Raw genomic sequence first — 26448 nt, forward strand, 5'->3', positions numbered from 1 at the left:
ATTCCATTACTATGTTTCTGTATATCCCACATGTGAGGGATATATACAGATCATTCTGTCCCTGTCTCTCCCCTTCTGGCTGAAAGTTCCATCCACCTAGCAACACTCTGCATCTTTTCTTTTAGCTGAGTAGTCATCCATTGCATAGATGTGCCATAGTTTCTTTATCCAGTCATCTGTTCCAGATTTTGGCTACCATGAATAGTGCTGCAATAAACATAGAAGCGCAAATACCTTTTCAACATATAGTTTCTGGATCCTTGTAGTAGGTGCCGAGAAGTAAAACTGCTAATTCATACGGAGAAGCTCAATTCTTAGCTTCTGAGAAGTGTCTATGTTTACCAGAAAGGTTGACCAGTTGACATTCCCACTTATAATGAATGAGGGTTCTTTCTCCTCCCACATCCATGCTCGTAGCGATTTTTTTCTTTTTTATGTGTGTCAGTCTCACTGGTACAAGATGTCTCACAAGGTGATGTTTTGATTAGCATTTCCCTGATATAAGTGATGTAGAGCATTCTTTCATATCCCTGCTGGCCATCTGTATATCTTCATTGAAGAAGTTCTTCCTCACTTCTTTTCCCTATTTTTTCTCATCTACTTCCAAAATATGGAGAGGAATTAAGGAATGTGACGGAGTAACCCCAGGCTGGCAGGATGTGTGATGACCCTGATACCCCCCCGATTGTCAGTGTCCAGGGGACCCAGTGAGGGAAGGTCCTTCTCTCTGTCCTAATGGGAAAGAAGACAAGCAAGCCCTACTCCCCGCAGAGACAGCCACGGGGACCTGCAGGTTCCATCCAGGCTGCAGTGCCCCAGTATCAGCAAAATAATACTCATGTCATCAAATAAAATAAGCCACACTGGGGCCTTGTAATTCCACTCACAGCACGATATTTTAATGGGATTCCAGCTCTTTTTGCTCAAAAGATAGATACTCTTCAAGCCTTGAAGGCTTATCTATTGATCTTAACCTCTTTCTTCATAAAGTATATGAAAAGAGAACAAATCGTAACTTGCAAATGTGCAGTTCTACTTTGGCTCTTTTATTCTTCTTTGCTCCTTCATATCCAAGAGCTAAGTTTCCCAAATCAGGATTCTTTATACTCAAGCCATAAAAGCATAACCACCTCCCCCACGACTCTATTAGCCTTCCACCAAGCAGCTGGATATGACAAGTGCTTCAAAAACCATGGTCAGATAAGCCAGCCAAATCTCAGAGAGCACACCTAATCTCTCTCTGACAGCCTTTACGGCAGACAATAACCAAAGTCAATCACTTCTTCCGCTGGCTCTCTGATAATATTTTCCTCCCATTTATTTTCAAGTTGTAACTAAGGTTACTTGAAAATGACAATTTAAACACAAAGGCCAACCTCTACCACCCAGCCTTGAAGTGGCTCCCCTAATGCACCAGAATGTATGTTATCAAAATGCAAAGTCCAAGCACACCAAAATAGAATAATGTACTCATATCTAAAAATCTTCTGATAAAATGTTTCTAACAGCATTGTTTTTTAGGAAATCAAACAAAAGGTGCTTAAGGAACAAAGAAGCTAGTGATAAGTTCTTCCCAGTAAAGTCTGCAGACTGCCATGGAGTTGTGGAAATTGGCCTTTGGAGAGTGGGGACACAGAAGGTGACAAAGGTGGGGTATGAAGGCCAGGAAACTGAGACCAGTGACTCTATGACACCCAGACTGGGCCACTCTGTCAGCTCCCAGGAATCTGAAAGGCAGCAGGCATCTTTGCTGTCCTGACTTATGGCTTAGTCACCTATCATGGAGTAAAGCACAAGGTTAACAGTTCTTGATGCTGGACCAAGAGATGGGATAGAGTTGGATGCTGGATTAGTCGGCTGGAACTGATGACTTTGCATTCAGGAGGCCCAGGTTTGATACCCCGCAACAATCCCCAAGTACTGACCTAAAAGTAACCGCTTGGCACTATCAGTACAGCCCTAAGCAATAAAATACCCTTGATGCCGGCTTCCTAACAACCAGCCACTACTGTGTTAGCACACCTATTTGGTCATTTCTCACCATGGTCACTGTCCTTGAAGAAATTTTAAAGGGAAACAAGAAAACAAGTGGAAATAAAACCAGACCAGAGAGTTGGTCAGAACAGATAAGTGAATTAACATCACCATAAACCCCAAACTCAGGACCAAGAATTAAGTTGTCCAATTAATCAGCAGTTGTTACTACAAACTTTTCTATTAGCCAGATTTAAACGGAACCATATATATTTAGAAATACATATCTAGAGTAAAGGGAAACACTGATAAGTTTCGTGGGTTTTGTTTTTTTTTTTGGCCTCTTTGTTATTTAAGAGGTTAAAATTATTTTGAGGGTGGGGGTTCTGGGTCACACCTGTGGTTTGGGGGGTATTTCTGGCTGGATCCTTGCTTTCCTGGAAGGGGGTGGGGGTGACTCCCACTAGTGCTCCTGAAAACTATTTAGTACTGGCGATCCAACCCAGGGGATAGGGTTAGATCCATCGCTGTGAGTCATCTCCATGGTCATGAAACAAAAATTTTTCAAACCAGTGAAAGGTGTTCAAGAGAGGGCCACCCCACCATACAGCTCTCTGATTCTAGGTGGAAGAGCTCAGATGGATTTCAGACAGTGTGAAGTTTTCACCCACCTAATTCCTCATTCCTGGCCCCTTCCTTGCCCACACTGCCCTTGTGAAGCACTCCACTACTCAACTTCAAGGCACCTGTGTGGACTGATGACTCACCTTTCTTTTTGTTTTGGGGCCATACCCTGTCTTGCTTAGGGGTTACAACCAGCACTGCACTCAGGAATTACTCCTAGTGGGGCCTGTGTGCCATAATGAACACTTCGAATTGAACCAAGGTCAGCTGTATGCAAGGCAAGTGCCCTACCCACTGTACTATCACCAGAGTACAGTGTGATAGTACAGTGTGATAGTTTTTTTTCTGTTTTTTTTTTTTTATTGGGGGGGAAGGGGACATAGCCGATGATGCTCAGGGCTTCCCTTGCTCTGTTCTTAGAAACTGCTCCTGGCCAGTTCTGGAGACCATATGGGGTAACAGGTCAGCAGCATGTAAGGCAAATGCCCCACCTGCTGTACTATCGCTCCAGCCCTGACTCATATTTCTAAGGCCTGACTGGCATCATCTCTAATGCAGACTCCTCCCATGCCCTCTTACAGCGGGAAATAAAACCTGAGTACCTGCAAGGTGCCTGCTGTCCCCACACTGTCCCCACACAATCCCCCTCCAAGTTCTGATGCCTTTCCTTGCTTGATGATGTGTCCCTGGTGTCCTGTTCTCCCCAGCACTTCCATCAGTCACATTCCCAACCCCCTCCTCCCCATCCAGTTCTCAAGCAACCTCTAAGGGATCGACGTCCATGTGAACAAATGTTTTGGATTTTCTTTTTTGCTTTTTTGGGGTCATACCCAGCGATGCTCAGGGGTTACTCCTGGCTCTGCACTCAGGAGTTACTCCTGGTGGTGCTTGGGGGACCATATAGGATGCCAAGGATTGAACCCAGGTCAGCCGCGTGCATGGCAAGTCCTACCCAGTGTACTATCATTCCGGCCCATGGACAAATGTTTTCAGACACAGTATTTCTGTTCTTAGATCTTGGGAAAGAACCCCCTGATGTCCTTCCCATTGTCCTTACAGTAAAGAGCACCATCTCCTGAGCTCCTGTGGTCTCTGGCCCTTACTCCAAGTATAGACAGCTTATAGCCACCATCTCTCCCAGGGTCTTGGGGCACCCTATCCTTCTCCCTACAGTGACAGTGAGTGACCCCAACAGATGGGGCCTCCCCTCAACCACAAGCACTGACCTCTCCTCTGCAGCACTTACCCATTGGACTGACAACAGTGGCACTAGAGTGGCATCTGTGAGGTCTGTCATCCTGAGGAGAGAGGCCACATAGGTCACTGTCACCCAGTTGGTTTCAGCCAGGGGAGGAGCCCTGTGAGTGCACAGCCAGTATGGACAGAAGAAGAATGACTCCAGGGAGTTTTCAGGAAGGAACTGGTGCTGGGACCTGGTGGTAAGAGCCTGTCACTCACACTCATTCTCTGCTGTGCAAGAATTAGTCTTTTTTTGCCGGTGAGGTGGGGGTTCTTGGAACATTCAGTTTCTTCTTTCCCAAGAGGACCTCAAGGCTCAAAGAGGGGAGGCCATGTTGTTTGGATGTGACTTTTTTTTTAAGATAGTAACAGCACATATTCATCCTCTTAAACATTTGATGGACGGAATTGATTAAGGTAAAAATAATGATTTTAGCTACTACACTGCTACAACAGCAGCTGCCTAAACTGAGAGGCTGTCCAGAAACTGAGCAGGCAGGAACACTCTCCTCCCCTTTCTCTCTGAGTGAAAAGAAAGGTGCGGACAGCCTGCAGGGAAAGGGCAGGGCGCTGATGTTTGCACAGTCTCACCCTCAGCCTCCTGAATCCTCCTCCCGGCTCTGCCATCCACACACTGTGAGATCTTGAGGAAGTCACATACCTCTTGTGCCTTGGGGTCCTCCACAGTAAAATTAAGGGTAGGGGGAGGCAACATACAATAGGTGAGTGCCTTGAGCAGTGAATTATGCTGTTTATAGTATTTGTAGTATTAAGTCATTATAGCAACAGTCAGATATTTGCCCTTTTATCATAATTAGGTATTTTTATAAAGCTACAGTATATCAATATTCTTACTAAAATGAGCAGATTTTGTTTCTTTGTGGGGTTTTTGGGGGTTTTTTTGTTGTTGTTTTTGCTTTTTGGGTCACACCCGGCAATGCTCAGGGCTAACTCTTGGCTCTGCACTCAGAAATCACTCCTGGCAGTGCTCAGGGAACCATACAGGATGCTGGGAATTGAACCTGGGTCGGCCACGTGCAAGGCAAACACCCTACCCACTGTGCTATCGCTTCAGTCCTAACTTTGGATTTTAATGGAACTCAATGTTTAAAACTAAGATGTTAAAAATGAAACTATGCTTAAGGCCCAGGAGATGGTACAGTGGTTAGGGTGCATGCTTGGCATGTGTTTGACTGAGTTTTGATTCCTAGCACCCCATGATCCCTGAGCATCACAGAATGTGACCTGAGAGGCCCCCAAGCACAGCCTGGCTGAGGTGTCCCAGGCAGTTCAGGTCCTGAGCAGATAACAAGGTCTGGCTCTTAAGCTGAACCAAGTGGACTGCTTGGCCAAAACTTGCAGTTGGAGCCCCTCACACTCCTACATACCACTTGGGATCTCCCTCACTCCCTACCACCAACAACAAATGGATTCCTAAACAGTAATAAAAATGAGCAACTTGTTAATACAACATGGATGCATCTCTGAAGAAATACTGAATGAAGAAATATAGATACAACAGGTTACAAGCCTTATAAGTCCATATTTTAGCTGAGATTAAAAACAGGCAAAACCACTTTATAATTGCAGAGAGAAGCGTAGTGGTTATCCTGAAGTACTGGTTGATATTTATGGCAAGTCAGAGAAAACTTGCAGGTAACAGGAAGAAGGGCAGAAAATGTAGCACAGCTCGACCTATGTGCTAGTTATACGGGGTTTCAGCTATGTGGACATTCAACAAACTGTACATCTGAGATTTCTGTTCTTCACTATGTTCAAGTTATATTACAGTCTTTAAAAGTCAGGCATGGGTAACTTTCCACATGGTGATTTAATAAAAATTAAAAAAAATTAAAAAAGTCAGGCATGAGGTGGGGTTTAGAATTTTTATTATTGAGGAGAGAGTAAATGAGCTGAGAGAGAGAGAGAGAAAGAGAGTAAATGAGCTTAAGAAAGTTGTCCAAGATTGAATTCTACTTTGAAGCCAAGTCGAGTCAGCCGTAAGGTACAAAGGAGCTGTGTGAGGAGAACTAGAGAGGGTTCCACCTAACCTCGTTCAGCTTAAGCCCATTCAACAGGTCTATGACACAGAGAGGGCAGTTTCTCTGAGACTCCCTGGAGAAGATAGTATTCCTGGTGTCTGCCAAAGTTATTACTTAGGTTTCTGTTTACTGATTAATTGCCAAGATCAACTCTGATGTGATAACATGGGAACCCTGGTTCACAATGATGCCAGCAGTTTACTGGCCAATGTCTAATGTTACTATGCAAAAGCACTGGGGAAAAGTGGAAGTGTTCTGGGGCTGGAGAGATAGTACGGCAGGCAGGTGCTTGCATATGGCTGACCTGAGTTGGATTACTGGCAGCCACATCCTAGATGGTCCTCCAACCCCTGCCAAGAGTAATCCCTGAGCACTGCTGGGTGTAGACCATAATCCAAAACAAACAAAATTTTTTAAATGTTGTTTAAAAAAAACAAACTAAAAGGAAGTACTCTTTCTTGACACAGAGATACCAAAAGTAATGCTAGCTCACAGTGTCCTGCTAATGGTTTCAACAGCTTTTCACCATTCTTTTTGGTTAATAAATCACTCAGGTAGGCAATTCCCAACTCTTCATCTATTTCTATAAAGTTGCAGGTAGACAAGTACTTAATTGTAAGTACCTGTGCAATGTGTGGGCATGTACCTACACAGGAGTACATATGTGTACTTGTTTCAAGATGCTACTTTCACTTTTGTCTGGTATGGTCCTGGAGACAAATGGATCACATGTATTTATATCCTCTTCTACTTGAGACCCTACGTAAATGTGTATATAGCCACAGATAAGATCTAAATCCAGAGTCACTGGGCAAGAGAAATCCACAGACCAGATACGTCCACACATTTCTTTGGGTCCCGCTACGTAACTGTGAAGATGCCTGCATAGGAAAGCATGAGGGTGGAGGAGACTGGAAACAGGAGCTTCCCTGTGAGCATCAGGGACTCCAGTCCCTGCTCTGTGGACACAGACATCAGCAGGATCCAGAAGCTACTTCTCAAGAAGAGACAGACACTGGGGAATTGATTCCCAATGAGAAAACTGAATGACCCTTTGCCTGACCAATCCCAAGTCAAGCCACAGCTCTGATGAGGGGCATTGCCATGGTCCTGCCCTCATCCTTCCAGCTCTCATCCAACCATTGGCCAGTGTGCTGTGGTTCTCAGGGAGGGCTGAGAATTAGGTTCCTCTCTCCCACAGCTGACTCATCCCTTGGGGCCCAGTGATGGGCAGGTACGGAGGAAAAACTCCAATGCTGTGAACTCAGGGGTGACAACCAGAAGCCATGTCACAAGCCAGAAGTCCTTACTCCCAAAACCTTAAGGTCACCCCTTGTCTGAGTGCCTCCAGCACTTCCAGCCTAGTCTCCCCCTGGCCCTTTCTGGTATCTGCTCCAGGAAACCTGTCACAAAGCATCTACAAAACATACCCACCAGTATAGACCTCGGGCTAGTTTCAGCACCACAGCTCAAATATAAAGGAACAATCAACAGTAACATCAATGGCATTTGTTGGCCAGCCCCATGGTATAAGGGAATGAATGAGCTCAACATGCCATGAGATGTAAACAAGCCCCCTGCTATTGCCCAAACAGAGGAAAGAGGAATGGAAAGGAAGAAGTGTGGGGTGGGGGGCCTTGAGGGTTAGTAAAATGCAGAATGAACAAGACTCACTGTGCCAACAACATAATGAGCAGAATCTTATTCAACCACCTTTATGAACACATTCTCCTTCATCAAAGGGGGTCCTCACTCTACAAAAAACTACAGACATGGACAATTTCCTTCCCCACAGCTTGCAGTTCCCCATCCTCTACCCTGCCCCTGCCCCCTGACTCCTTAAACCCTGTGCTCTATCCACCAAGGGTTCTTTGGAAACTGTCTTTGCACCACCAGTATGTTATGTCTTACCTGCAGCAGCTTAGATACATGGGGAACAGAATCCTGAGTCTCTGGGTCTCCATTACTCCGATGCAGCCTTCAAATACCCATCAGGACTTAGGTAAGATGGACTTCTACCCCTGACCTACCATTCCATCCTCAAGGCTATCAAGCACCTACAAAGAGTAACAATGTATACCATGTAGAAAACACACTTTATACTTTTTTTTAACTTAAGCCAAGGTTGCAGCAAAAGGAATACATTTGAGCAGACTCAAAACATGGGGTGTTTATGTGAAAGTGGACTTCTTCCTGTCTTCAACCATTTGAATGAGATGTATTCTATTAATGGCTTTGATTCCAATTTTCTTGCAGATTCCTCTTCTCTTTCCTCTCACCCCAAAAATGTATATTTGTGCACATATAAAATTTCCTCATGCTAGAGCAGATTGGCATATTCATCATAGGATATTTGCAGAAATAACAAAGATATGCATAAGTTGACCTAAGTCTACTACTCAGCTTAAGTCACTTTGAGGAACTCTTCTACTTCTGTGTTTCCTGATAAGTCCACTCACTCTTCACTACAAAGCAGAGCAGGAGCTGACAAGTATGATTCCTTGATGCTTGTTGGGAAATTCCTACTAGGTCCTCTTTATCTATTGCCAAATGGTTAGTGTTATGGCCCGTAGATTAGACTTTTGGGAAACAGCGAAAGGCAGCACTGCTGGCCGCCGAGGCGGAAGGTCTTCAGCCAGGAGAGTCCCTGCAGCAGCAGAGCCCAGGGACGGTGCTGAACATTTGGCCACTTTAGTTACTCTCCAATAAGGTTTTTATTGATGCTGAAATGTTGGTTTTGTTTAGTTTGTTTGTTCTTTCCTTCTTTTCTGACATTCTTTTCCTTTTATGGCTTATAGCAGAGGGGGGTGCTTTTTTTAACTCATGAATTTTAGAGCCCTTAATTTAATTACAATATGTCGATTCAATCATTCTTAAAAAGAAGCATTTATTTTAAAGATGGAGGATTAGGTGGTGAATTAGGTAATCAAATTTAACACTATGATAATTGTGTTAAACTACAATTAAAAAGGTGGAGGGATAAGATACATAAAAAGCAACAGTCTTGGGGCCTGTGGGGGGGGGGAAGCAACAGTCTTATTTTTACTCCAATTTATTCAGCATGTACCAGCATGTAGACATGTGTGCAGAGGAGCCTACAATGCACACCATTATTCATGCAACAGGAGATGGAGAATTTTAGGTGGGTAAGTATTTGGTAAGGACAAGAGAGAGATGAACTTTAGCGATCAATCATGCATTTTAGGCCAAAATGAACTGAAGTTTGCTTGCACTGACTAAGTTCTATGGGACAAATCCAACCCACCATTATTTTTGTACTCCCTGGGCATTGGGAGTGATCTACATTTGGAAATCTTGAAAATTAAAAAAAAAATCAAGCAAGGAATCATCATTTTGGGACATGTGAAAATGATGTGAACCATTTTGGCGACCCTGAGTTGGAACACTACTGTGCTCCTTGGTCTACATATTGTCTCCACCTGCATCTGCATGACCAAAAAACTGTGATTCCAGGCAGTGGACCCCAGACCAGCTTGCTATATGGCATTGTACAGAGAAAGTGTGCAGACCCCTGACGTAGGAAGGGATATTCCTTCTGCCCAAAGTTATGATGACAGACATGACGTACTCATGCTGCTTTCCTACAGCCTTTTGTGGATCTCTCCTTTCACACTCGCATAAGAAGAAACAGGAAGGTCAGTTGTCATCATTCCCCATTTCACAGCTGAAACTGAGGCCAGTCCTATATAGAGACTTGACATGTCCAATGTCAGCATCTAGGAAAGGGAAACTTGTTATTACAAGTGTCCTGTGCACTTCTCACCCATGAAGCAATGTCAGAGAATTGGAAAACACACACACACACAACACATGCAACACACATATGCACACAAACACACATACACACAGGCATCCTAAGTGAAATGTATGTATCCTAAACAAGGGGCTCTGGCTGAGGTCTGCTGCTTAGTCTCCAGGCAAAGAAATCTTGGGGTTCAAGAGCTGTTGGAAGCTATTCTTTTTTTAAAAAAAATTTATTAGTGAATCACAGTGAGGTACAGTTACAAACTTATGAACTTCGTGTTTGCATTTCAGTCATACAGTGATCATTTACCCATCCCTCCACCATTTCCATTATCCTCCACCAATGTTCCCAGTATTCCTCCCACCACCCCCACCCCATTCCCCACCACCCCACCCTGCCTCTGCAGCAGGGCATTCCCTTTTGTTCTCTCTGTTGGAGGCTATTCTTATCCTGAACCAGAGGAGTATCTGTACTAGCCCTGCCTACTGGCCACTGAGACAACCTCTGGGAGACTCAAAGTTCCTGTTTGCAGTGCTGGTGTCTATAAGAACCCTGAGAGAGGCAAAGAAGTCCACATTGCCTAGTACTTAGCATAATCTGGCACTTTGGAGTTATGACCTGTTTTCAAACCTGTTTTTATTCTGAGTGAGGAAAGTGCTGAGACTGCATGAATTTAGATTAGACAACTAGAGAGCCACAAAGAATGCAAGGACATGTGAAGATAAATGAGGTAAGACTTTTGAGGCCCGACAGAGGGCAGGGCATTTGCCCTGCATATGGCCAACATAAGTTCAATCCCCGGGATCAAAAAAAAATCACTTGTATCATTTGTCATCCCATTGCTCATTGATTTGCTCGAACAGGTGCCAGTAACATCTCCTTTCGTCCCTGTCATGTGCTAGTGTAGCCCCATAGTGTCTGCTCCCTCCAGGAACACAAAGATCCTCAAACCGTTTGTTCAGGGTCTTGATGAAGAAGTCTGACCATCTCGTAGGTGGGCGGCCAGGTGTTCTTTTGACATCCCATGGTAAAAAAGAAAAATCAACCAGAGGGCTGGAGTGATAGTACGGCGGGTAAGGCATTTGCCTTGCATGCGGCTGACCTGGGTTCGATCTCCAGCATCCCATATGATCCCCTGAGCACTGCCAGGAGTAATTCCTGAGTGCAAATCTAGAAGTAACCTCTGTGCATAGCCAGGTGTGATCCAAAAAGCAAAATAAATAAATAAATAAAAATCAATCCCCGGCATCCCATATAGTCCCCTGAGCCAGCCAGGAAGTGACTCTGAATGCAAAGTCAGGAGTAATCCCTGAGCAACACCAGGTGTAGACCTAAGCATCCCCCCACCCCCCACCCCTACACACAAAAGACGAGGTTAGACTTTCTTATTGCCTAACACTATGGAAACATACCATCTATGGAACAAATTTTAGGTCCTTTAGGACAAAACTCTCCTCGGTACTACTAAGGGAAAAAAATAGATTCTTGAACTTTCAAGCTATTTGGAAGAGAGGTGTGAAAACTATTTTTTACATCCAGAGAAAAAGGTATTAGGTTGAAACTGAGAAATAAGCAATTGAACTAACCATCTATCTAGAGCTCTCTTGGGGGTTAAGGAACGTGGCTTGGGAAAGACGTAGGGAAAAATGAACAGAAGCAGGAGAGTTAACCAGCCCAGCGAGTGCGGAAGCAAGTCTCAGCCCGTGATGCAGTGAAGGCCCAGACACTGTCCCAGACACAGCTCAGGGAGGAACAGTGGAGAGCCAAGGCCCACATCTCATGCTCTTTCCCATTTTCCACACTAATCACTGCTGTTTCTTGGGAATGAAACGTTGACTCAAGCTTTACATTGCTGCACGAGCATGATCCCAGAGGCCAACTGAACTACTTTGGACACGAGCAGCTCGCAGAAATGCCTCCAGACTGTGAACTGAGTCACTGCCCCATGCAGCGACAGCAGGGAAGGGTTTCTCTCTCCAGGCTTTTCCATCTTATGAGCACCACAAAAGGGAAGTAAAAGCTTACAGTGATGCAATTTCTGGCAGAATTTTCCCTGGACTTTATACAGAAATCCAAAACCGTGCGGCTGCGACCTAATATCTCTTAATTGTCAGCAATGTGAAACGATTCCTTTTTAGCAGGTCTGACTTTGGGGGGAAACTCCAAACAATAATAGTGAGTTTTTTGTTGAAATATTGAAGGTAATCAAGGTATCAGCCATTTATCTAGACTGTGAACTAAGCCATAGCCCCACGCCGGCTGACGAGAGGAAATATCCTTCTTTCTCAGTTCTTTTCCCTTTTCGGGGAGAAATGTGGCATGGTGTCCGCCATATTATGAGGTCTATTAAGCAGGCACGAACTTGGTGGCACGGGAAGGGGGAAAAAATTTTATGTACTTGGAACAGCGGGACGCTTGGGCAGTCTCGGGCTGGGGCCGATATCAGCACACACTCTGCTGAGATTCGACCCGGGTGGCCACACTTTTGTGCTCCCACTTTGCTGCTGATCGACCAGGATCCGGAGGTCAACTTGACTACTTTTGGTTCCAGAAACTGCTTACAGCCATGTCTTTAGACTGTGAACTAAGCCATAGCCCCACGCCGGCCGAGGACGGGAAATATCTTTCTTTCTCGTTTGTTTTTCCCTTGTCTGGTGGCGTGGTGTCAGCCATATTATGAGGACTATTAAGCAGGTACAAACTTGGTGGCATGGGAAGGAGGAAAAAAAAAGAGTTATGTACTTGAAACAGCGGGACTTCATATCTCTTCATTCTCAGCAATGGAAAACTAATTATCAAATGCTTCCTTGGCAGTAGGGCTATCTTTTTTGGGGGGAAACTCCAACAACAATAGTGAGTTTTGTGTTGAAATATGGAATGTAATCAAGGTAAAGAGAAAATGAAGTGAAATTTATCAGTTATGCAGGTGGGGGTGGGGGGCGGGGGGTGGGAGTTATACTGGGGTTTTTGGTAGTGGAATATGGGCACTGGTGAAGGGATGGGCGTTTGAGTATTGTATAACTGAGACATAAGCCTGAGAACTTTGTAACTTTCCACATGGTGATTCAATAAAATAAATTTTAAAAAATACTGACTCAAAATAAACCTTCGCATAGGATTATTGTGGCTTCATGAACCTCCTCATCCTACCCAGTTTCCAGTTACACTAATGAGCTAAAACAAATGGGGGGATGAAAACAAAACTTTTGACCTCAAGTGTTTTCAGTCTGTCATAAAAGAAGCCCTCTTTAAATGAATGTGATACAACAGAACACTTTTTGAAAACTGCATGGCAGGGGGCAGTAATCCTGAAATCAGTTTAGATGGCTGGCAAGCAGGTGGAATGAGCCAGTAAGACAGAACAGAAGTAATACACCTGCTTTCCGTGCAGACCACAGCAGTTCAATTTCAGCCACTATGTGGTCCTCCAAGCACTGCCAGGGGCAGCCCTGGAGGTTCTGAGAGCTGTGGCCAAACCAGTACTGCAGCCTTGGGACTCACATTCCTGTAGGCCGTGGATTATAGGGGTGAAGCTCAGAATCCCGAATCATCCTTGGGATGCCCCACCCCCCCACACACACCATACCTAACAGGACAGGAATATTGGAACATATTTCACATATCAAAGTACAAGTGTTCAGATAATCTCATCATCAGCCACCATCCAGAGTCACATGTCCTTCTCTCCCAGAAGGGAGTATAACATGACACTTGCCATAACCATGCTGCTGGACCCTGCACCAGGCTGTTTCATTCAAGGCACCTCAGAGGGGGGAGGGTGAGACCCTTCCCCACCCCAAGGGACCCAGCCTCGGCAGCCAAAAACCACCAGAACTCAACCAACTCCATGCTCACGGCCTCTCTCCACATGCTCGGTCTGAGCCTCACTAATGAGTGAACCTATTCCTGGACCGTGCAGCTGCATTTGCAGCCACACAACACTGCATACAACACACCCTACCCATACCCCAAGAATACCACACCACATTTGATGGGGTTCAAAGTAGGAGGCAACCAAGCTTAGAGGGAAATACATATTTTTACCATATATCTACACACACACACACACACACACACACACACACACACACACATATATATATATAAGCACACAAGCTCAACTTTTAACAACATGTTAGTGATCTCTTATAAAAGGACTTAGTGGCCCCTCGATGAAATACAATAATCTTCACACTCTTTTTTCTAAGGAGACTTTTTTGTAGCATTTTCAGCAGTTTTTCATAACAAAAAAGGCAAAATATGTTATTTTGATTCTGCTTCGGGGCAAGGGTTTTTGGCTTGGAATGGAAATATCTGAAATATGGTGATGGGAAGGTGGAATAGTGGTGGGATTGGTGTTTGAATATTAAATGTAAACAAATATTGTGAATTACTTTAAAAAAGAAGAAAAGAAAAAAGAAATTAAAAAAAGAAAACAGAAAAAAGTACAAGTATTGAAAAGAACTTTAGTTTCAGTGGCATTTGCTGTCTTTGTGTGTATGTGTGTGTGTGTGTGTGTGTGTGTGTTTACAGACTCTCACCCATACTGCCAGGTTAAGGTATAAACTGTATTCTCACTAGGGATCAGAGTAAAAAACTTTTTTAATTTTAAAAACTGCTAAATTGCAATGTGAATCACTTTAGCATAGACCAGAATTAAAATTATAATCAAAAGCCAACTAAGTAACACTTTCACATATGCACAATAACATTTTTCTCCTTTTAAAAATTTATCCAGGGGCTGGAGTGATAGCACAGCGGGTAGGACGTTTGCCTTGCACGTGGCCGACCCGGGTTCAATTCCCAGCATCCCGTATGGTCCCCTGAGCACAGCCAGGGGTAATTCCTGAGTGCAGAGCCAGGAGTGACCGCTGAGCATCGCTGGGTGTGACCCAAAAAGCAAAAAATAAAAAAATAAAATAAAGTAAAAATTTATCCAGTCTATAGATTATTTTTATCCTCTTAATATTGCCTAAAATAGAACTTTAAAAAATTTAAGTTTTTTGATTGACTAGTCGTGTTAATGTGCAATTCATTGGCTAGCCACGTTAGTGTGCAATTGTTCCTGTCAGTGAAATTTCTTTTTTTAATTAATTAATTTATTTATTTTATTGAATCACCGAGAGATAGTTACAAAAGTTTCATGTTTGAGTTTCAGTCATATAATGAACGAAAACCCATGCCTCCACCAGTGCACGTTTTTCACCACCAATGTCCCTAGTATTACCCCCACCCTTTCCAGCCATGCCTCTATGGCAGGCAATTTTCCCCATACTCTCTCTCTACTTCGGGGCATTATGGTTCAAAATGCAGATACTGAGGGGCTATCACATTTGGTCCTTTATCTACTTTCAGCACACATCTCCCATCCTGAATGATTCCTCCAACCATCATTGACTTAGTAATTTTAATTTTGGTCTTTTTTTTGGGGGGGGTTCACACCTGGCAATTCTCAGGGGCTACTCCTGGCTCTGCATTCAGGAATTACTCCTGGCAGTGCTCAGAGAACTATATAGAATGCTGAGGATCGAACCCAGCTTGGCCGCATGCAAGGCAAATGCTCTCCATGCTGTACTATTGCTCCAGCCTCGAAATTTCTTTAAATGACAAAATGTCTTCTTCATTTAAAATATGTGATAAGTTGAGACTGAAGCGATAGTACCCCAGATAAGTTACTTGCACAGGCTGACTTGGGCTCTGTCCCTGGCACTGTAGATGGTACTCTTGGTCGAGCCAGCAGTGATCCCTGAGCACAGAGACAGGAAGCACCAGAAAACACTGAGCCCCATCTGGCATGGTCCCAAAACTAAAAAGTGAAAAATAAATAAAATAAAATATGTCCAAGTTACAGAAGGCAGGGAGGATTTTTGCATATTTTGTTGGATATATCTCTTCTTTAAAATAAGGTACAACTGAGCTGGAGAAATAATACCACTGTGAGGGCACTTGTGTTGCATGTAGTCAACCCAGATTTGATCCCCAGCGTCCCATATGGTCACTGAGTACATCAGGAATGATTCCTGAGAGCAGAGCCAGGAGTAAACGCTGATCACCACTGAGTGTGCTAACAAAAACTAAAATAAAATAAGGTGCAACTGTTAATACAAAATTAATCTCCAATAAAATGTATTAAAAGTCAGATCCAAAGATGATTACATTGTTCAGAATTATAGCTTATTAACTCCTTTGTGAAATAAACACTTGCAATAGTTTTTCATGTAATTAATCCCTCATGGAGGTTGGACATTAATTAGGGGCAGGACTGCTTTTGCCACCATCATCCACTGCGGTCTCTCAGAATCACCTTGCAGAGATCACAGCAAGATGGAATTTCTCTTCTGCAGAACACTGCATTTCAGAAAAGAGAAGGTCACCTTTGTTCCATCCCAATAGAAAGTTTCCCATAGAATGAAATACTCTCTCAATTACTCTCCTATGAATAACAAAAAATGTTTAAGTCTACTAGTTCCAAGGTAATGGGAACTTAAAATCAAGCTCCTCATTAATGCTGAATGTGATAGCAATTGATTTTTAAGGGACAGGGTTTGTCAAAATACATTTTATCTGGTAGGACTGAAGATTTCCAAGAAAAGGGGGTGGATGTTTTAGAGACCCCTTGAGGACTTCTTGAAGAAGATAACCCTAAATCACTATAATCATAGCTAGAGAGAGGCTTATAAGGGTCACCGGATAGCTGAATAAATATAAAAGGCCAAGATTTTACCAGCACTTAAAATAAATATTTCTTTAACATTTTATCTAGTTGTATGTCTTTACACAAGTCATTCAGAAGTGCTATACTATAAGAGATCATGAAATTATACCTGTAGGGGGAAGAAAGGAGAAAAGAATTTTTCTTTATTTAGGTGAAAGGGCACACAGTATTCTGTATAAGGATTGCAAGGAAAATGGCATCTTAGAGAAACTCAAGAAACATTACATTTTAAACAATTTAGAAATACATTTGCTGAAATGCCTTAACTATGAAAAATATCCAAAGTCAAAGAAGCCTATGAAGCACTTCAATAAATGGCTTCATAAAATGTGAAAGTAGGAACTCATATCTCTAAATTAATTTATGTGATTTTAAATATATGCAAGCAAACTATTAAATTAAACCTAAGTAGACATTTTAGTGTCTCCATGTAGAAAGACTAAAATATAGATATAAATATAGATAGCTCTCAAATGGGCACATTCAAGTTGATGTAACAGTTTTTTAAACTGTTTCATTGGAAAAGGACTACCTTATGACCAGAGTAGCTTATACATAGGCACATGGGTAAATATAACAAGCAGCATTCCAGATAACAACGATAGTCAATAATTGCATGTGGATGAAGTGGACAATACAGGTTATTGTTATGATACTTTAAAATATCAGTAACAGCTATTAAACCAATTCTTATCAGCCAAAAATGATCCTGATGCCTCTGTTCCATGTGGAATGCAGATTGCTCATGCCCTGGCTCATCTCCCCAGAGTCCACTTCAAAGAGCCCTTAGGACTATGACAAATGACCCCATGCACAATCAGCTTCCCACCTCCAGCCCTCTGTGCTGTCTCCAGTGCCTCTGGGGTGTACTCGGACTAATACTGGCAGCCGTAACAGTGCAGGGAATTGAATGCCTCCAGTATGAAACGGTGGAGAAAAATCCCAGTTTCTGGGAAAAATCTCCCTGCTCAGTGGACAGGGAGAAGGTACATTCTGTAGGACACCTGCAGAACCACCCACCATTAGGCACAAAAGAAATCTGTTCATTAACCCATTTCTCCCTGGCTGTCTTTCCATCCCCATCTCAATTTCTCCACTCTTTAACTTGTATTTTTGAGGATTATCCCTCAGATAGATGACTTGCACCCAAGTCAGGCCACGCGTGTAAATGACTTCATTGACAGGTGGTAAGTGTATGCCTCTGAAAAACAACCAGGGCTCTACCCTCATTCTTTCCATGAGAATTAGTGAGATCTTTAGAAATATCCCATTCATTTCCTCAATACATTTTTTACAATTCTTTAAGCAACGATCTTTCCCTCGGGGCTTATAGAGTATGTCCAGATAAACTGAGCACAGTTTCAGCCTCAAGGACCTTACACTTGAAAAGGAACAAGAAAGGCAGAGCAAGGAAAGAAACCCTGTGACAAAAGAAGATTCACACCAGAGAAGAAGATCGTGGCAATTCCCAGAGAGAGGTTACTTCCAGTTGAAGATTTCATCACTACTCAGAGAGCCACTCTGTAAGTGTTGCAATTTAAGTAAGTTTGATTGAGGGAATTCATCGTTTGAGAACCCAGCACCAACTCACAACAGGCCCGCCCCCAATCAGAACCTGGAGATGCAGCCCTATGAGCAAAGAACTGATCCAACGTTTGGAAACAAGCATTGCACTGGCAGTTCCCATGTGACCCATCTATCAGGCGCTATAATGCAAAGGCAGATGAAGCACGGAAACAGATGAGGCTTCCTTCCCTGCTGCTCCCTGACCATACCAAGCATGCTCCCATCTCAGGCCCTTTATTCCTAATACTCTTGGCTTGCAAGCCTAGAAGCCCTTCCCCCCACTACCTACAGGACTCACTCCAGTCCATCCTTACGTTCTCTCTGCCTAAGGTCTTTCCTGACCACTGGATGTAAAATAACAGCACCCTTGACCTTATCACACTTATTGCTGTCCCTGCTTATTCTTCTTAGCACTTAGCACCACGTGGTATTGCATATATTTGTGTGTTATCACTTTTTTAAAAAAAATTTATATATTTATCTTTTGCTTTTTGGGTCACACCCAGAGATGCACAGGGGTTACTCCAGGCTCTGCACTCAGGGATTACTTCTGGCGGTGCTCTGGGGACCATATGGGATGCTGGAAATCAAACCTGGGTCGGCCGCATGCAAGGCAAATGTCCTACCTGCTGTGCTATCACTCCAGCCCCTGACTTTTTATTTTTAAAAAAATTAAATAAGCACCCTGATTTTAAAATTTATTCATGATTAAGCTTCAGACATACAATGTTTCAACACCAATCCCTTCACAGTATCAACTTCCCTCTACCAATGTCCCCAGTTTCCCTCCAACCCCCAGCATGCCTTTATGACAGGCACATTTTTTTTTAGAGACTGTGGTTTATGATACTGTTCCTGATAGTTTCATGTATGACACATTCAGCACCACACCCTCCACTGAGTAACCACTTCCCTCCACCACTGTCTCTGTGCCCCCTCCTTGTCCTATCCCCCCATCCTTTCTCTAGGGTTAGCTTCCTACTGAAGATCAGTTCTCAGTTTCTGCTGCCTTTGAGCATTTTCTATTCCCCTACTATTCATGTTTGCTTGAAATCTCCTCCCACTGAAAGGCCAGGAATAGTAGTGACCCCCCACTTCCCACCCCTATCCCAGCAACCACAGTAGCCCTCCAATAGTGTCCAGAACAGAGAGGTGCTCAATTTCACTTCATTGAAGGAATGAACAGATACATCATTAAAACCTCAAAAAGAAGTTACTACTCACCCCAGCTGGAACTGTGACACAACACCATGAAGATTTCAAGGATCTGAGAGTACACATTATTTTACAGGAAACTGAGCATGTGGTTTTATTTCTTTTTTAAAAGGTTTAATGTAAGTAACAGGTATCAGCAAATACAATTGTTTTAATTTGATCACAAACTGGCATAGGCCACAAACTGTAACTCAGTGGTATAAATAAGAAAGAAATCCTTAAATTTTATATGAAAGATACATTATCTAGCTTAGTAAAAAGGTATTCATGTATTCATGCAACAAATATTTACTGAGTATTTGTGATGGCTATAGTGTTTATGTACAGTGCCATATTTGATTTTTTTTGGAAAATTTGACTTTACTGTTCACTGTAAAGTCATATCCTGCCATAACAAATAGCGAAATCTCATCTTTTTGAATGCATTTAATGCCTCCCCCCATTATTTTCTATAAGCTTATTTATTTATGCCCTGAGAGATAATAATCACAGGAAACACTTCAGGAGGATTTTTATTTCATTCAGCTAATTTTATTTTTAGTGGGAGGGGGCTTCCAAGAGGTGCTTGAGAGGTTGGGGAAAAAGGGATACACCAGCAATTCTCGGCCAACCTGGCCAGCAGTTCAATGCAAGAATATGGGACTGCTGGAGCCCTGGGATGACAGGGATTATCCAGCCACCCTAGTGGGGCTTGGAAAACTCTAGAACAGACCCAGAAGTGCACTGAGAGCCCCGAGGACTTCAATGTGAAGGGCAGGGAACAGCAGTAACCAATCATTCAGGAAATCAAACCATGTGTCCAAACTGCCGTACTATCTCCCAACCCCTCATCCAGTTAATTTTCAAGGTAAACATTTTTCATCCTCATTGAATTTAGAAGAAGGAACTACCATACTTTAACACTGAATGCTATTACAAAAGCTATATAATCCATTGTCAATGTCTAATTATGCAAGGCTAATTGGTTCCACCACAAATTCATGTTCTCCAAAGGCAGGAGGCCGTCATAGTTGGCTGATAATCTTTTATTCACCCCTAATTGACTCACTGCTCCATTTCTGCAGCACACACAACTGTCTTTATTGTTCTACTCATGGTTTCAATCCTCTCACCTCTCCTTTGACTGAACTCAGAACTGTGGCCATATTTCTTTCTTTGCACCTCAAATTCTTCATGCAAATAAAAAAATCCTTTATTTGCCTTCATCCAGTAAGCTCTCATCTTGAAGATTTTAGTCCATCAACTGAGCTTCTCCCATTTTCAATCTCTTCCCTTCTGTAGTTTCCACTCCACTTACAAAGTAAGCTCACGTCTTCCTCCCACCTTAATGAAGCTATTACATATCCTTGACCACAGCATTCATTTGATACATGAAACTCTCTTTCTCTCTCTCTTTCCTTCACCATCCATTTTATCAAAAAGGAAATCTGTCTTCACTGATTTCCATTAACATCACCTCCTACTTTTTAGTCCCTTGAATCCTCGCTGTCATTTCTGCCTGCTTCAAAGAGAATCAAGGAGTGGGGTCGGAGCAATAGGACAGCAGGTAGGGCACTTGCTTTGCACACAGCTGACCTGGATTTGATCCTCGGCTATGCATATGGTTCCCTGAGCCCAGAGCTCAGAGACAAGACTAAAACCTGAGCAGTTCTGGGTGTGCCCCCCCCAAAAGAAACAAAACTAAAAATAATAATCAAGGAGAACCACAGGCCCAAACCAATGAATGAGCTCCCTTCTTGACATAATTCCAAGGAGTGTGCTTCATGAAATATGGTTGGTTGCACCATCCTATTTCCACATTCTGCCCAAATGTCCCTTGTGTTATCTTCTTTCACCTTTGCCTCCAATATATAGACATTCCCTGAAGAATCCTCACTCCTTTTCCTTCTTAGCCATTCTTGAGAGGTCAATATTGCTCCTAAATCAATATTTTACCCATTTCTCTATACATCAACCTCTGTCTGAAGAACTACTCTGATATTTCAGTCCCTCGCTTTGGGCAAACTCTACATGCCCAAAGCTAAATGTTCCCAGTCCTTTTCTTCATCCTCCTTTGCACCTTTTAGCAATAATCCTGCATCTCCCTCAGCTGGACCTGACAGTACCCTTTTGTGTTTTGATTATTCCTGTGCCCTTTCTCCTGAGTCCACCATTCCCACTGCCACCTCATCTCCTCTTACTCCTAATTGGCTAACAGTCTCTGTGATATACTTGTCATTATTTCATTCCATTCATCACAATGCTACTAGATTAGCACCCCAAAACATGGTTCTGTTCCTATGGACCCTCTTATCAAGCCTCACAGGACTCTGAAGTACCTAATAAATAAACTCTGCACTTCTTTGCTTGAGAGAGAAGTGGCTTCACAACCTTGAACAAACCTCTTTCTCACCTCATTTCTCATTACATCTCTTACCACTCCTCGTCTGCTATTCCCTTTGCGGGCAGACATATACAGCTTCCCATCAGCCTGCACTAGACTTTTAGCTCTTCCTTCCCTCCCAGTCAGAATCCCACCTGTACAAATCACAGCCCAAATGCTATCCCTTTCTTGGAATTCTCCTTGATTCTGCCTTCTGAAATCATGGCTATATTCTCTTAGCCTCACAGCAATGCAGAATAGTTTTGTGGCTTTGTTTCTTTGTTTTTAGTACTTAACCATTTTCTACCATTTTCATGGTTACATGCACATTCAGACTCTTTCCAGACCATAATGTAGGATAGTTCCACTGGCAAAGATCTACGTTTTCTTATCCTCCAAATCTCCAGCTATCCCTCAAGATTTCCCAAGCCCTACCTAGAGAACACAGGGCCTGAGACAGAGTTGGAAATTAACAAATACTTTAAAAATCAATTTTTGTGATCCAAAGGGTTAACTCTGAATGGAGTGCTTAAAATTGTCTGTTAGCCAGGTTGCTTTATGCCCTATAGTACACAGTCCCATCTCCCCAGGGTATCGTGGTTTTAGTCCTTTTGGACCGGTCAATTTTCAAATATCTTTTACTCCCAAGTTTTCTGAAAAGAAAACTTCTTTAAGAGCTGCAGTAATGGAAAAAAAGAGCATTAATGCTACTTTATGTAAAGAAAACCCATCCACGCAAAACAAACGGCTGGCTGCAGGCAACATCAAAGGTATAACTGTTTACCAGACTGAATCACAGGACTCAAGCTGTATCATTAGCCTCACTGGGCCATGCCTTAGAAAGGCCACTGGCATCATATTTTTAAAAGAGTCACATTTACATTCAAAAGGAAACCACCAAGTCCTCAGTTATTCACTGGGCTGGTGTATATTCCCAATATCTTCAAACTTCCTTGTAAGCCTTTTACTCTGGATTTTATGGAAAGAGCCTTAAAAAAAAAGCCTCTTAGAATGCCTTTTAAATTTCATAAGTACTTTTCTCAGAAAGAAATTGGCAGTGATAGTAAGAGAGTAAAGAACTAAGATTCAAAATTCATTTCTAAATCTATCCTTAAATCTTGGATCAGTTCCAACAACCTCACATTAAAATTTCAGAAGACTCAAAGGATGGGGGGGGGAGGGGGGAGAGGGATGCACTTCACATATTCCCAGACTCAAGAGCACCTGGTCTATATGTCATCCTTAATTAAAAGAAGATAAATGGGGAGGGGGAAAGAAAAGACAGACATGGACAGCCCGGGCTTTATTATTTCCAATGCGATAAAAAGAGCATGACATATTTGCCAAAGCAAACCCAAACGAATTTTTTTTTAAGAAAAAAAGGTCTTGTAAGCTTCCCCCCACCAACCATGGAAATACATAGTTCTATGTTTCATATTTACTTCTATAGGCTTTTCAAAGAGGACTGGGCAGCCAGCTTTGGATTCTGACAGCAATGCAGTAGAATTTAAGGTGTCAGGGGTGGAATGTGTTCCAAGCAGGTTCATCTAGTCATGCTGTATTTTAATAAAGAAGCATCATGATAACCAACTGTAAGGGTGTGTTCATTCCCAGGAATTTCGCGGGAGAAGGGTGGCCCGGGGGTCTGTGTGTGTGGACACACAGAGAGGAATACTCCATCTCCCTTCCATCTCTCTCAGCAGCCCCACACAAGCCATCTTTATCACGCAGAGAATCATTAAACAGCTACAGACTGGATGCAATGCTGTGTCCTGCCTGGCTCCTGCTGAGTGACTTATTGCCAGCCTGACATTTTCCAAATTCCCTGCTGGCAGGCTCCATCCACTGGAAAAGCAGCAGCCCCCCCCCCACCACCACCACCAACTAGGACCCCATCGCCATGGGTCTTGGGGGATTTCAGATTCTACAGGATGCCTGATCCCTACCCCCAGCCATTATGGCAGGGCGGAGAGTGGATGGCGCTAGCAGTAGCAATAAAGTATCCCCTTTCCTAAGGAAAACGCCCTGCTTGTGTGATTTCCACCAAAGGGACAGCAAACATTTCTCAGTAAGATCTTTGCCTTCTTTTTGAAGCGCCCCCTCTCCCGCCCCAACCGCACCTTTACCCTTCTCTCTCTCTCTCTCTCTCTCTCTCTCTCTCTCTCTCTCTCTCTCTCTCTCTCTCTCTCTCTCTCTCTCTCTCTCTCTCTCTCTCTCTCTCTCTCTCTCTCTCTCTCTCTCTCTCTCTCTCTCTCTCTCTCTCTCTCTCTCTCTCTCTCTCTCTCTCTCTCTCTCTCTCTCTCTCTCTCTCTCTCTCTCTCTCTCCACACCTCCAGATTTCATTGGACCAGAGACAACATAAAGACCACCCATTCATCAGCCCCAAGGTATCCAGGGTTTAAAGGTGAGGAAAGGTCTGCCTGACACTCAAAGTTGTGAGCACAGCAAGAAGAGCGTGGCCGTGAAAGCCCCCCGCCCAACCAGGTCGGACAAGAGATAAACAATAGAAACTGCAGAGTCAGGGCGGCTGAGACCCCAACCGAGGGAACCAAACAGGGATTGAGAAGTGTCACCGCCTGGAAGCTCCCTGCACAACGGGGTACCAGCAAGCCAGAGAGGGTAACCAGGATCTTATTTCGTAAAACCATAAGCACACTTTCATATGCCCGGGTCAAGAGGCCGGAGAGAAAAGGGGAGAGAATCTCCCCGCACCCCGCCCCGCTCCCCCAGGGGCCACCCCCACGCAGGAGCAGGACGGAGACAGCACGCAGAGTTTCAGGGTCACAAGAGCAAACGTGGTCCCACACTCCTCAAGTCAGTGACGGCGAGTCAGATCTCCGGGTTTGGAGACGCAGCTTGGGGGAGTGTGGACGAGATGGCTTGCAGGCGTGCGCGCGCGCGTGTGCGCACACACACACACACACACACACACACACACACACACACACACACACAGAGGCACGCTCGGGCTTTACAAATCCGCCCCTGCCCCGCCGCCTCCCCGCGCTCCAGCGCCAAGCGCATCCTGCCCACTTCTCCGTTGCCATCACCACGACTCTCGCCGGGAACCTCAGCCAAGAGACGAGGGATCCTAGCGGGGATTCCTGGAAATGGCATCCCCCAACACCTTGGGTTCGCCACCCCCATCCCCTTGCCTGTACCTTTTACACACACTCACACACACACACACACACACACACACACGCACACACACGCACGCACGCACGCCACTGTCACCAGGCCCACCCGCTCGCCGCTCCCCGGCGTGCCTGCGCGCCGGACACCCCGCTCCTACCCTCAACGCCACCGTCCCCGCCCCGTCGGCTCGAGGGCTGCAGACCTTATCCCCCGGGATGTGGTCGGAGGTCCCCGCTCACCCGCACTATTGTTCCAGGCAGCCGCTCGCCGGCTCCGGGGCGCCCCGTCAGACAGCACCCGGGCTCCGTCGGGGGCGGGCGGCATCCACGCCCCGCATTCCCCCGCCCCCCACTCGGCCGACCCCTCCTGGCCGCGGTACCTGGCCTGACAGCTGGGTCCGCGGGCCCGCGGGAGCGGCCGGCGCTAACGACAGCGCGGGCGCCCTGCCTGGAAATAAAGCTGCGCTCCCGCCGCTGCTCCCCGCCGCGCCACCATCTTCTCCCGCGGTCGCCGCCGCCGGCCCCGCAGCAGCCCGCGCCCCGCTCGGGCTCTCGGGCTCCGCAGCCGCCGCTCGGGCCCCCTCGGCTCTCGGGGCCCCACCCCCTTGTCCCCACCCTCCCGCCCGCCCCTCGTGACGCGCGCCGGGGCCGAGCCGGGCCGGCCAGCCGGGCGGGGAGCGCGCGGGGGGTGCGCGCGCGCGCGCGCGTCGCGGACCGGTGCCGCCGCCTCCCACGCCCACTCGCGTGTGCGCGCGGCGCGCGAGCACGAGTCGTGGGGGCGGCGTCCTGCGCCCGCCGAGGCGCTCCGGGCGGGGCGCGGGCGGGGTGCGGAGCGTCGGGGCCGACCGCCGCCCCTCTTGCCCGGCTAGAGCCGGCGGGTCTGGGCGCGCTCGAGCCCCGCCCGGGCGGCCCGGCCGGTCCTCCGGCTCGGGATTGGATGCGCTGGGCGGGAGACGCGCGATCGCATCCCTGGAGGGGGCTCTGCTGGGAACCTGCCCTGTCCTGGGCTGAAGCCGATACGTAGGGGAGGAGAAGGAGAGGTGCCTGGTTTCTCAAGCGGCGGCGGTGACCAGCCTTTGCGCGCAGACCAGGCCACGCCGCGGGGCCGCAGAACCCGGCCGTGCGTGGGTTCCGGCTGTGCGGTCCCTTTCCATAGTTGCTTCCGAGCTTTCCCCCTGGCCAGGCCGCTGAAATACCCGCGCGCTTCTCGGCCCGGCGAAGGCGCGAACCCGGACCGAGCGCGCTGCAGTCCTGCTTTCCCGTCACAAGGAGGCGCGCTGCTGGTGGGGGGGCCCGCTGGGGGGGAGGGGGGTGGTCGGGGGGAGAGAGGAGGGTCAGGGGTCCGGGGCGGGGCGGGGTGGCGTGGACAGCACCGGGAAAGGCTGAAAGCCTCTGGATTAACATGTCGGGAAATGCTCGGCTGGCTTTTCCTACCTGCTTCTCTGTGGTTGATCAGAACTTGAAGGCTATAGGACCGAGCGTCCAGCATCGGCCCCGGTGAGGCCGGGAGAGAAGGAAGGAGGGAGGAGAGCGGGAGGGGACCTTTTGGCAGCAGGGACCAGGTGGCAGGTGGCCTGCGTTAATGAAAAGCGGTGCGCCGGGCAGGCCTCGGGAGACCCGCGTTCGGCGCCTGCTTCGTCTGTAATTGGCGGCGTAATAGGAGCCAAATCACCCCCCATCTACGGGTCACAGATTTCTCAGCCGTAAATTACGTTTGCCGGGAGCCCGATCGCTTCCAAAGTCTGTCTGCTTCGCGTGCATGGTCCCGCTAGGAAAATGAAGACGAACCTTCATTCTCCCCCATCCTT

At 45.6% G+C, this 26448-nt stretch overlaps 1 protein-coding gene across 5 annotated transcripts in view; it reads right to left on the minus strand.

The window, feature by feature from the left end:
- APBA1 (amyloid beta precursor protein binding family A member 1) overlaps window positions 1–25237 on the minus strand; it is a 227202-nt gene extending 201965 nt beyond the window's left edge. For 3 of the 5 annotated variants that reach the window (XM_055145942.1, XM_055146063.1, XM_055145824.1), the window contains exon 1: window positions 25021–25237. The gene's annotated coding sequence lies outside the window, so the exon portion shown is untranslated. The other 2 variants (XM_055145889.1, XM_055146004.1) reach the window with 2 other exon arrangements.
- Between the last annotated feature and the right edge of the window lie 1211 nt (window positions 25238–26448).

Source organism: Sorex araneus, chromosome 1, assembly GCF_027595985.1.
Source record: "Sorex araneus isolate mSorAra2 chromosome 1, mSorAra2.pri, whole genome shotgun sequence".
NCBI lineage: Eukaryota > Metazoa > Chordata > Mammalia > Eulipotyphla > Soricidae > Sorex > Sorex araneus.